The 12,921-nt window shown below is 46.4% G+C and overlaps 1 protein-coding gene across 1 annotated transcript in view; it reads right to left on the bottom strand.

Annotated features, from left to right (window-relative positions):
* LOC139273506 (zinc finger protein 436-like) overlaps window positions 1-12,921 on the bottom strand; it is a 52,324-nt gene that overhangs the window by 37,331 nt on the left and 2,072 nt on the right. The gene's annotated exons all lie outside the window — the stretch shown is intronic.

Genomic DNA, 12,921 nt, shown 5'->3' with positions numbered 1-12,921 from the left:
CTTTCTGGTAGGGCGTCTTACCCCAATCACAGGGGACTCCCTTCCCTGGATTATGCTGTTGGCAAACAAGGCAGCGACTACTGATGTTCTGGGCTAGCATCTGGAGTCTAGGGTGCCACCAAGTGGCCAAAAGCGTGTCACTTGTTGTCCTTGCTCCACAATGAGTAGCAAAATGCATACATTCAATAACCCATAGAGCCAACTCATCAGACATGCAAGTCTGTTCCGCGGGAGTGGTCCAGAGTTTAGAAACATTGTCATAAGTACATCCATAATCTTTCCACAACAGTTTATCTTTTTCAGGAGCGTCCTCCTGTGCTTTAATGACATCTTGGATGGTTGGCATTGGTTTTTCCGAGGCTAACTTATCCTTGGCAGGACTTTTAGTTTGACTCATCATTCTAGGCACCACCATTTGTTGTCTGCAAGAGGCCTGTTTAGCCTCTCTGTCAGCACAGTGGTTTCCTATATCGACCGGAGAGTTTCCGGTAGTGTGGGCAGTGCACTTGACAATAGCAATACGTTTAGGGAGCATGAGGGCTTGCAACAAATCTGATACTAGTTGCCTATGAGATATCTCATTCCCCTGTGAAGTTAGGAATCCCCTATTTTTCCATAACTGTCCGAAATCATGGGCTACCCTAAAGGCATACCTAGCGTCGGTATAGATATTGACTTTGAGGTCTTTGGCCAAGATACAGGCTCGGGTGAGGGCGAATAGTTCAGCTTGTTGGGCAGAATAGGCGGTTTCAAAAGCGGCAGATTACAAGACCTGATTCTCCTGGTTTACTATGGCGTATCCTGAGATTCGTGTACCTTCTGGATTAATAGAAGAACTTCCGTCAACATACATAATACAGTCTGGGTCTTCCATTGGTATGTCAACTAAATCTTCCCTGACCGACGAGGCCTCCTGAATTAAAGATAAACAATCATGACTGGGTTCTTCCTCATCTTGGGGTGGCTCAGTAAGAAAACAGGCCGGATTAATGGCCGTACAGTGCCGAAAGGTCAGCTTAGGATTATTCAGTAGGTAGATCTCATATCTGCTTTGCCTGACCATGGTAAGGTGTTGAGTCTGCAGTTGGCCCAGGAGGGCAGCTGCGGAGTGAGAGGTGTTAAGATAACGGTAGCACAGTCTTTCAGGATTGTACAATACAGTTGAAAGGGCCGGTCATAGAGGGGCCGGCCCAAAGCCGGAGCTTGCAGCAGGGCCGTCTTTAGTTCCTTAAAGGCTTGGACGTCTGCAGTTTTTATTTCAAAGCTGCCTTCCTTATTTGTATACGGGGTAAGGTGCTTAGTCATCAGGGCAACGTTAGGGATCCAGGATCTACGGTAATTGATCATCTCCAACCACTGTCGCATTTGTTTAGCCGTGCTAGGGACTGGAAACCGGCAAATCGGTTCGTCATCCGGGGAGGTTCTCTGTACAATCAAGCTACGTAATCGGGGGACGGTTGGCCAAAGGGATTGTTCTAGGAGAAGTTAGTGTAAGATCCCCGTCCTCTCCCCCCTTGCCCCCCTCCTCTTCCTCTTTCGTGCCGACGGGAGGAACACTCTCTACTCCAATGTCCTTCTTGCCCACAATTAAAGCATCCATCTCGTCTTTCCCAGCCCCGACCTCTTCCCATACCAGGCCGGGGACAATAGGGCGGTCCGTAATTAGCAGGGCCCTGGGCCATTTGGGTGTTGGGTATATCCGTATCCTTGGTTATCCACCCATCCCTATACACCATCTGGTATCCCCTCGGGTCGGACCAGGGTCCTCTCCATGGGGGTTCTTCCTTTCTAGTCACATATTCGGTTTTGACCCGGGTCAGGGGTGCGCCTCCTCCTTCCCCTCCTTTCTTCTCCTGCCAGTAATATTTTACCGCTCTTTCCATTTGGGCTCTACTGTTATCTGCCCAATTCATATTATTTGTCCGGATAGCGTGAGCAATCGAATAGGGCAGGCATTGAAGTAGAATAGCGCAGAATTGAGGTGAATTGTCCCCTGCCCTGAAGGCATTATTTCTTGATTGACCTCCGTATATTTCAATAAATCTTTCCATGAATTCGTCGGCAGTTTCTTCTCGTTTGGGTTTAGTTTCTAATACTTTTTTGAGGATGTTTCCAGTAGAGTGGACAAGGGAGAACCAGTTGATGTGGTATATTTGGACTTTCAAAAGGCGTTCGACAAGGTCCCACACAAGAGATTGATGTGCAAAGTTAGAGCACATGGGATTGGGGGTAGTGTGCTGACATGGATTGAGAACTGGTTGTCAGACAGGAAGCAAAGAGTAGGAGTAAACGGGTACTTTTCAGAATGGCAGGCAGTGACTAGTGGGGTACCGCAAGGTTCTGTGCTGGGGCCCCAGCTGTTTACACTGCACATTAATGATTTAGATGAGGGGATTAAATGTAGTTTCTCCAAATTTGCGGATGACACTAAGTTGGGTGGCAGTGTGAGCTGCGAGGAGGATGCTGTGAGGCTGCAGAGCGACTTGGATAGGTTAGGTGAGTGGGCAAATGCATGGCAGATGAAGTATAATGTGGATAAATGTGAGGTTATCCACTTTGGTGGTAAAAACAGAGAGACAGACTATTATCTGAATGGTGACAGATTAGGAAAAGGGGAGGTGCAAAGAGACCTGGGTGTCATGGTACATCAGTCATTGAAGGTTGGCATGCAGGTGCAGCAGGCGGTTAAGAAAGCAAATGGCATGTTGGCCTTCATAGCAAGGGGATTTGAGTACAGGGGCAGGGAGGTGTTGCTACAGTTGTACAGGGCATCGGTGAGGCCACACCTGGAGTATTGTGTACAGTTTTGGTCTCCTAACCTGAGGAAGGACATTCTTGCTATTGAGGGAGTGCAGCGAAGGTTCACCAGACTGATTCCCGGGATGGCGGGACTGACCTATCAAGAAAGACTGGATCAACTGGGCTTGTATTCACTGGAGTTCAGAAGAATGAGAGGGGACCTCATAGAAACATTTAAAATTCTGACGGGGTTCGACAGGTTAGATGCAGGAAGAATGTTCCCAATGTTGGGGAAGGCCAGAACCAGAGGTCACAGTCTAAGGATAAGGGGTAAGCCATTTAGGACCGAGATGCGGAGGAACTTCTTCACCCAGAGAGTGGTGAACCTGTGGAATTCTCTACCACAGAAAGTTGTTGAGGCCAATTCACTAAATATATTCAAAAAGGAGTTAGATGAGGTCCTTACTACTGGGGGGATCAAGGGGTATGGCGAGAAAGCAGGAATGGGGTACTGAAGTTGAATGTTCAGCCATGAACTCATTGAATGGCGGTGCAGGCTAGAAGGGCCGAATGGCCTACTCCTGCACCTATTTTCTATGTTTCTATGTTTACTGCTGCCATACTGATGGGCTTCTGAAGGTTCTTGCTGAGAGCATTAAAGATAGCGTTTAGGCGATCCTGGGCATTATTAGGGTGAGCAGTCACTAATTCATCATGGGTGGCTCACCCCAAATTTTCTAAGAACCGGTCGTGTTCAGTCGGGCTCAGGGTCTGCTGCACTAAGGACCACAAGTCTCTTGATTCTGCATTATAAACTCCAATGGTGAGTCGGAGGCGATCTATAAACTTGACAGGTTCTACATCTATGGTGGGGTGTTCTGCAACCTGCTCTGGATTGGGATTTGGCATGGGTCGAACTGGGAACTGCCGAGTTCCTACCCTAGTTTTCTGGACAGAAGTATTATTTCCTGAGGCCGTTTCTCTATCTGAAGAGCACTCCGACCCTGTAGAACTAATGCTGGAGCTTCGGCTATGACGAGTGAGTCGTCGCCAATGGCCTCGAGGTTCGGACTGAGAGCGGGGCTGATGAGAGTGCCCGCATCGCCTCTCTGGACTAGGGGTCTGAACGATCAGGTTATGTCCTTTAGTCTTAGATCTGGTCCTACCGGCCACAGGGTCGGTGAACTGAGGACTTGAGTCACTATCTGAAGAGGAAGAGTCTGTCTGGGCTTGTCGGTTCATTGGTGTGGGGTTACGGTTATCATCACCTCCTACCGCCGGAGTGAAGGGTGGAGGTTGGCGGGAAGGGGACTGTGGTGAGGGGCCCGGGGCTGCGGGAGGCGCTGTTGGGGTTGGGCGCCGAGTCAGTGACCATTCATCAAATTCATCAGCAGCCTTGGTCAACGCAAAACCAACCATTCGACCACGTGGTCTATCGGTACCCTTCTCAGAGGTCCCAAGGGAACTCTTAGTACGTTTCTCGTGCGCGCACTCTTTCTTAAAGATGTCTACAGTTTTAACATGTTCTCCTTCTGTCAAGGACAGCCCTAGTTTAGTGGCGTTCTCCTGCCAGCTTGACAGAAGGGACTCATCTTTCAGCTTTTGACAGTACTGTCTCCATTTGGCTATTAAATCCTTATCCCTTTTTTTTTAAACCAATTTTGTTTTTACTGAACAAACCTATCCTTTGTGCATTTCCTGGCTCCGTAATTTATCATCTGACTATACGTAATTCAATAAGGTTCACACTCTTAAACTTCTCACAGGACAACACTACGAAGGGTTAAAAAAACTTTCACTGTTTGAAAAAGTGGGTGGAGCTAAAGCAAACCACAACTCCCCGGTTTCCCCAACACAAGCTTTCTCATCCACAGTAAAAATCATACAAGCATTTAAAACAGACGTTCACAAGATTTCTTTTTTTTTTGGGATCCATGACCTTTCAGGGAATTCGTAGTTTTATCTAAATTACCCATCCTTGTGTCGCCGCACGTTGGATCGGGGTCCTAATTAATCCGAATCGTCCCCACGCCGCCCCGTGGTGATCTCAGTTTAACTTACCCAGAGCCTAGGTGGACCAAGTGATATACAAGATTAACACCGCACCTGGCGTAAGTACAATTTAAAATTTACACAGTCCCGCAGCTTAATTTTACGTAATTCCCTAACCTCCGCGTTTCCCTACGCGGTTCGCGCGATTCTCTATTTACTTGGGCCTCGAACCCGCACAGCCTGTTCGTGACGCTGCACGACAATTTACTTAATCTTTCTTGGTTCCCGATTTAAATTTACTTGGGCCTCGAACCCACACAGCCTGTTCGTGACGCTGCACGACAATTTACTTAATCTTTCTAGGTTCCCGATTTAAATTTATTTGGGCCTCGAACCCACACAGCCTGTTCGTGACGCCGCATGACAATTCTTACTTAATTTACTTGGGCCTCGAACCCACACAGCCTGTTCGTGACGCCGCATGACAATTCTTACTTAATTTACTTGGGCCTCGAACCCACACAGCCTGGTCGTGACGCCGCACGACAATTTCCTAAGTTTAGAAAGTGTTCGCCAGAGTGACCTGGATCTCGTTCAGACACCACCTGAGAACCAGCGAGTGGCTAAACTTTCCTCAGACTTTTGAAACCGGAGGAAACTGGAGCAGTATTGAAATTATACTTACTCCAGTGGCCATTTCCCTCTCGTCTCGTCCAAGGCTAGTCTAGCTCTTAATTCGCAAGTTTTCGGCAGTCGTCCGTTGAGATCCCACTTTTGACACCAAATGTTGATACTGGATTCTTTTCCCTTCAATCTGTTTCAGCGAATTCACTGACACATGAACACTTTTAGTCTTAGCAACATAAGACCTTTATTCTGTAGATTCTCCCGGCCGGGACCTGTTAAGATAAAGGGGAACACACTCGAGTCGAGTTTGTCCACCTCTGTCCTGACAAGCTACGTAACAGTACAAAAGCTCAACACTTATATACTGTTACAGCAGAACACATTTGAGTGACACTTAGTTTATACAATCATTGGTCGATTTCCCCCATAGCATACCCAATTGCAGGCTAGCAACTCTCCAAATAGGGCGGGCTCCAGGGATGTGTTTATTGTTTCGAATCTCATCACACTTTCCTATTTTACTGCTGTTTATAGCAGCCCCTCGTCTGAATCATGTCTGACTTTTGCTTTTTCACGTAACTCGTGTTTGACCACAATTCTGAGTAATCCTTAGTTTGTGTCGACAGGGCAAATATCGCAGCTGGACAATTTCTCTTGGCCATTTTCCCATGATCTCTTACTAACACATTCGCAAACCTTCTATCTACATTCTCACAATGACCCAGCCTCCACAAGTCTCTGAGGTAGAGAATTCCAAAGATTCACGACACTCAGATAAGAAATTCCTCCTCATTTCAGTTTTAAACAGGTGACCTCTTATTCTGAAACTATGCCCCCTAGTTCTAGATTCCTCCAAGAGGGGAAACATCCCCTCTGCATCTACAATGTCAAGCCCCCTTAAAATCTTATACATTTCAATAAGATCACCTCTAAATCTTCTAAACTCCAATGTGTATAGGCCCAACCTGCTTTACCTTCCTTCATATGACAATCCCTTCATCTCAGTAATCAACCTCGTGAACCTCTCTGAACTGCCTCCAGTGCAAGTATACCCGTCCTTAAATAAGGAGACCAAAACTGTACGCAGTTCTCCAGGTGTGGTCTTACCAACGACCTGTACAGGTGTAGAAGGACTTTCTTACTTTTATACTCCATCCCCCTTGCAATAAAGGACAACATTCCATTTGCGTTCCTAATTACTTGCTGTACCTGCATGCTAACTTTTTGTGTTTAATGTACAAGGATCCTCAGATCCCTCTGTACCACCGCATTTTGTAATCTCTCCCCATTTAAATAATAATTCTCTTTTTTATTTTTTCTACCAAAGTGGATAACCTCACATTTTCCCACATTATACTCCATCTGCCAATTTTTTGCCCACTCACTTAGCCCCTCTATATCCCTTTGTAGATTCTTTGCGTCCTCCTCACAACTTCCTAGGTTAGCACAGGTTCAGTACACGGTAAATCTCCGTCTACATTAGCCCATCAAACACGCCCAGGACAGGTACAGCACGGATTAGATACATTGTAAAGTTGCCTCTACACTGTCACATCAAGTACTCTCAGAGCAGGTACAGCATGGGTTAGGTACCAATTAAAGCTCCTCTAACCATCCCATCAAACACTGCCAGAGAAGGTGCAGCACTAGTTAGATACAGAGCAAAGCTCCCTCTGCACTGTCCCAAAAACACTGCCAAGGCAGGTACAGTACAGGTCAGATACAGAATAAAGCTCTCTCTACACTGTCCCATCAAACAATGCCAGGGCAGGTATAGCCTGTGTTAGATACAGAATAAACTTCTATCTACACTGTCTCATCCAAAACTCCCAGGGCAGGTATAGCATGGGCCAGATACAGAGTAAAGCTTCCTCTACACTGCCCCATCAAACACTCGCAGGGCATGTATAGCATGGGTCAGATAGCGAGTATAGTTCCCTCTACACTGTCCCATCAAACACTCCCAGAGCAGGTACAGCACGGGTCAGAAACAGAGTAAGGCTTCGTCTACACTGTCCCATCAAATATTTGCAGGGCAGGTACAGCATGGATTAAATAGAATAAACCTCCCTCTATATTGTCCCATCAGACATTCCCAAGAGCAGGTACAGTACTGGTTGGATACTGAGTAAATCTCCCTCTGCACTGCCCCATCAAACACTCACAGGGCAGATACAGCACGGGTTAGGCAGAGGGTAAAGCTCACTCTGCACTGTCCCATCAAATACTCCCAGGGCAGGTACAGCAAGGATTAGACACAGAGTAAACCTCATTCTACACTATCCCAACAAACACTCCCAGGATAGGTAGCATAGATTATATACAGCCTACAGCTCCTGCTACACTGTCCCATCAAACACAACTAGAGCGGATAGAGTACGGGTTGGATACAGAGGAAAGCTCCCCCTACACCAACCCATCAAAGTTCACAGGGCACGTACAGCACTGATTAGATACAGCATAAAGCTCTCTGTACACAGACCTGTCAAAAACTCCGTGGGCATGTACAGCACGGGTTAGATACAGAGTAAAGCTCCCTCTACACTGTCCCATCAAACACTCAAAGGGCAGGTATGGAACATAAGAAATAGGAGCAGAGTAGACCATTTGGTCCCTCGAGCCTGCTCCGCCATTCAATAAGATCATGGCTAATCAGATTCAGGCCTTAACTGCACTTCCCTGCCCACTCCCCACAATCCTTGACTCCCTTATCTTTCAAAAATCTGTCTATCTCCACCTTAAATACATTCAATGACCCAGCCGCCACAGCTCTCTGAGGTAACGAATTCCAAAGATTCACAACCCTCAGAGAAGAAACACCTTCTGATTTCCCTTTTAAATGAACGACCCCTTATTCTGAAACTATGCCCCCTAGTGTTAGATTCCCCCACGTGGGGAAACATTCTCTCTGTATCTACCCTGTCAAGCCCCCTCACAATCTTATACGTTTCAAAAAGATCACCTCTCCGTCTTCTAAACTCCAATGAGTACAGGCCCAACCTGCTCAACCTTTCTCATTATGACAACCCCTTCATCTCAGCAATCAACCTCGTGAACCTTCTCTGAACTTCCTCCAGTGCAAGTACATCCTTCCTGAAATAAGGAGACCAAAACTGTACGCAGTACTCCAGGTGTGGTCTTACCAACGCCATGTACATTTGCAGCAGGACTTCCCTACTTTTATACTCCATCTCCCTTGCAATAAAGGCCCACATTCCATTTGCCTTCCTAATTAATTGCAGTAACTGCATGCTGAATGTTTGTGTTTCATGTACAAGGACTCCCAGATCCCTCTGTACCACCGCATTTTGTAATCTCTCACAATTGAAATAATAATTTGCCTTTTTATTACTCCTACTAACGTGGATACCCTGACATTTTCCCACATTATACTCCATCTGCCAAAGCTTTGCCCACTCACTTAGCATATCTATATTCGTTTGTAAATTTTTTGCGTCCTCCTCACAACTTGCTAGGTTAGCACAGGTTAGATACACAGTAAACCTCCCTCTACATTATCCCATTAAACACTCCCAGTGCAGGTACAGCACGGGTTAGATACAGAGCAAAGCTCCCTCTGCACTGTTCCAGCATACACACACAGTGCAGGTGCAGTACTGGTTAGATATACAGCAAAACTCCCTCTACACTGTCCCATCAAACACTCCCAGGACAGGTACAGCACGGGGTTAGATACAGAGTAAAGCTCCCTCTACACTGTCCCAACAAACAATCTCAGGGCAGGTACAGGGGCTTAGATACAGAGTAAAGCACTCTCTACACTATCCCATCAAACACTCCCCGGGCAGGTATGGAACATAAGAAATAGGAGCAGAGTAGACCATTTGGTCCCTCGAGCCTGCTCCGCCATTCAATAAGATCATGGCTAATCAGATTCAGGCCTTAACTGCACTTCCCTGCCCACTCCCCACAATCCTTGACTCCCTTATCTTTCAAAAATCTGTCTATCTCCACCTTAAATACATTCAATGACTCAGCCCCCACAGCTCTCTGAGGTAACGAATTCCAAAGATTCACAACCCTCAGAGAAGAAACACCTCCCGATTTCCCTTTTAAATAAGCGACCCCTTATTCTGAAACTATGCCACCTAGCGTTAGATTCCCCCACGTGGGGAAACATCCTCTCTGTATCTACCCTGTCAAGCCCCCTCACAATCTTATACGTTTCAAAAAGATCACCTCTACGTCTTCTAAACTCCAATGAGTACAGGCCCAACCTGCTCAACCTTTCTCATTATGACAACCCCTTCATCTCAGCAATCAACCTCGTGAACCTGCTCTGAACTTCCTCCAGTGCAAGTACATCCTTCCTGAAATAAGGAGACCAAAACTGTACATAGTACTCCAGGTTGGTCTTACCAACGCCATGTACATTTGCAGCAGGACTTCCCTACTTTTATATCCCCCTTGCAATAAAGGCCCACATTCCATTTGCCTTCCTAATTAATTGCAGTAACTGCATGCTGAATGTTTGTGTTTCATGTACAAGGACTCCCAGATTCCTCTGTACCACCGCATTTTGTAATCTCTCACCATTGAAATAATAATTTGCCTTTTTATTACTCCTACTAACGTGGATACCCTGACATTTTCCCACATTATACTCCATCTGCCAAAGCTTTGCCCACTCACTTAGCATATCTATATTCGTTTGTAAATTTTTTGCGTCCTCCTCACAACTTGCTAGGTTAGCACAGGTTAGATACACAGTAAACCTCGCTCTACATTATCCATCAAACACTCCCAGTGCAGGTACAGCACGGGTTAGATACAGAGCAAAGCTCCCACTGCACTGTTCCAGCAAACACACACAGTGCAGTTGCAGTACTGGTTAGATATACAGCAAAGCTCCCTCTACATTGTCCCATCAAACACTCTCAGGGCAGGTACAGCACGGGTTAGATACAGAGTAAAGCTCCCTCTACACTGTCCCATCAAACACTCGCAGGACAGGTATAGCACGGATTGGATACAGAGTAAAGCCCAATTTACACTGTCCCGTCAAACACTCCCAAGGTAGGTACAGCACGGATTAGATACAGAGTAAACCTCCATCTACACTGTCCCATCAAACAATGCCAGGGCAGGCACAGCACAGATTAGATACTGAGTTTCCCATGTGGTGGCTGGCGTGCAACGGCCACCACATGTTAAAAAAAGCCACGCACAGGCATCTTCCACCCTTCAGGATGTAGTTCAGGATCTGGAATATTAGGTCCTTCATTGAAACACCTGTGAACTCATCCTTTTTTGGCGTGGAAGCAAGTCATCCTGGTTTGCAGATGATACTAATCTGGGTGGCAGTGTGAGCTGTGAGGAGGATGCTAAGAGGCTGCAGGGTGACTTGGACAGGTTAGGTGAGTGGGTAAATGCATGGCAGATGCAGTATAATGTAGATAAATGTGAGGTTATCCACTTTGGTGGCAAAAACAGGAAGGCAGAATATTATCTGAATGGTGACAGATTAGAAAAAGGGGATTTGCAACCAGACCTGGGTGTCATGGTACATCAGTCATTGAAAGTTGGCATGCAGGTACAGCATGCGGTGAAGAAGGTAAATGGCATGTTGGCCTTCATAACGAGAGTATTTGAGTATAGGAGCAGGGAGGTCTTACTGCAGTTGTACAGGGCCTTGGTGAGGCAACACCTTGAATATTGTGTACAGTTTTGGTCTCCAAATCTGAGGAAGGACATTCTTGCTATTGAGGGAGTGCAGCGAAGGTTCACCAGACTGATTCCCGGGATGGCAGGACTGACATATGAAGAAAGACTGAATCGACTCGGCTTATATTCACTGGAATTTAGAAGAATGAGAGGGGATCTCACAGAAAAATATAACATTCTGATGGGATTGGACAGGTTAGATGCAGGAAGAATGTTCCCGATGTTGGGGAAGTCTAGAACTAGGGGTCACAGCCTAAGGATAAGGGGTAAGCCATTTAGGACCGAGATGAGGAGAAACTTCTTCACTCAGAGAATTGTGAACCTGTGGAATTCTCCACCACAAAACGTTGTTGAGGCCAGTCCGTTAGATATATTCAAAAGGAAGTTAGATGTGACCCTTTTAGCTAAAGGGATCAAGGAGTATGGAGAGAAAGCAGGAATGGGGTACTGAAGTTGCATGATCAGCCATAATTATATTGAATGGTGGTACAGGCTCGAAGGGCCGAATGGCCTACTCCTGCATCTATTTTCTAGGTTTCAAGGGACTGCCAATGATGATGATGAGATGCAGAGTAAACCTCTCTCTATCCTGTCCCATCAGATACAACTTGGGCAGGTAGAGTACAGGTTAGATTCAGAGGAAAGTTTCTCTTACAGCGACCCATCAAAGCTCACAGGGCAGGCAGAGCACGGGTTAGATACAGAGCAAAGCTCCCTCTACACTGTCCCAACAAACAATCCCAGGACAAGTACAGCATGGGTTCGGTAAAGAGCGAAGCTCCCTTTATACTGTCCCATCAAGCACTCCCAGGGCAGGGACAGCACGAATTAGATACACAGTAAATCTGTGTCAGAGGAAACTGTATCCCAGTGAGAGTCAGTGCCAGAGGAAACTGTACCCCAGTGAGAGTCAGTGCCAGAGGAAACTGTACCCCAGTGAGAGTCAGTGCCAGAGGAAACTGTACCCCAGTGAGAGTCAGTGCCAGAGGAAACTGTACCCCAGTGAGTCAGTGCCAGAGGAAACTGTACTCCAGTGAGTGTCAGTGCCAGAGGAAACATGCAGCAGAGCCTGGTGTCCAGTCGTCTTGGATCCCCTTGCCATTGGATCAAGACCTTGCTTTGCCAAGTCTGCGTGGTAGCTAATGTGCAAGGGCCACCTCACGTTAAAATAATTCACACTGTTAGCAATACAAAACAATCCTCTTCCTCTGCAGTTATTAATCTATTGCAATTCCCCATGCCTGTAGTTTTGTTATATTACAATTATAAATATCTTCAGTTATCAGCAACAAATTGCATTTATATCGTGCCTTAAACGTAGTAAAATGTCCCAAGGCACTTCACAGGACCGTTAGCAAACAAAATTTAATATCCAGTCACGTAAGGAAATACTACCACAGGATTAAAAGCTTGTTCAAAAGGGTAGGTATTAAGGAGCTTTTTTAAGGTGGAGAGGTTTCGGGAGGGAATTCCAGAGGTTATAGCCTCGGCAGCTGAAGGTATGGCCACCAATGTTGGAGGGATAAAAATTGGGGCTGCTCAAGAGGCCAGAATTGGAGGAATGCAAAGATCTCTGAGGGTTGTAGGGCTGGAGGAGGTTACAGCAATAGGGAGGGGTAAGGTCCTGGACGGATTTCAAAACAAGGATGCGCATTTTGAAATCGATGGAGCAGGAGCCAATGTAGTTCAGCGAGCACAGGGGTGATGGGTGAATGGAAATTGGTATAAGTTGGGATGAGAGGACTGAGGACAGATTGATTCGAATAGGCCTATATTCTCTGGAGTTTAGAAGAATGGAAGGTGATATCATTGAAACATAGAATTGACACGGGCTGGATAGTCTCGAGCTAGGGGTCCTAGTATTGGGATAAGAGATCG

This window comes from Pristiophorus japonicus, chromosome 9, assembly GCF_044704955.1.
Source record: "Pristiophorus japonicus isolate sPriJap1 chromosome 9, sPriJap1.hap1, whole genome shotgun sequence".
In the NCBI taxonomy this organism is placed as follows: Eukaryota; Metazoa; Chordata; class Chondrichthyes; family Pristiophoridae; genus Pristiophorus; species Pristiophorus japonicus.
This window is presented reverse-complemented; position numbering and strand designations above follow the sequence as displayed.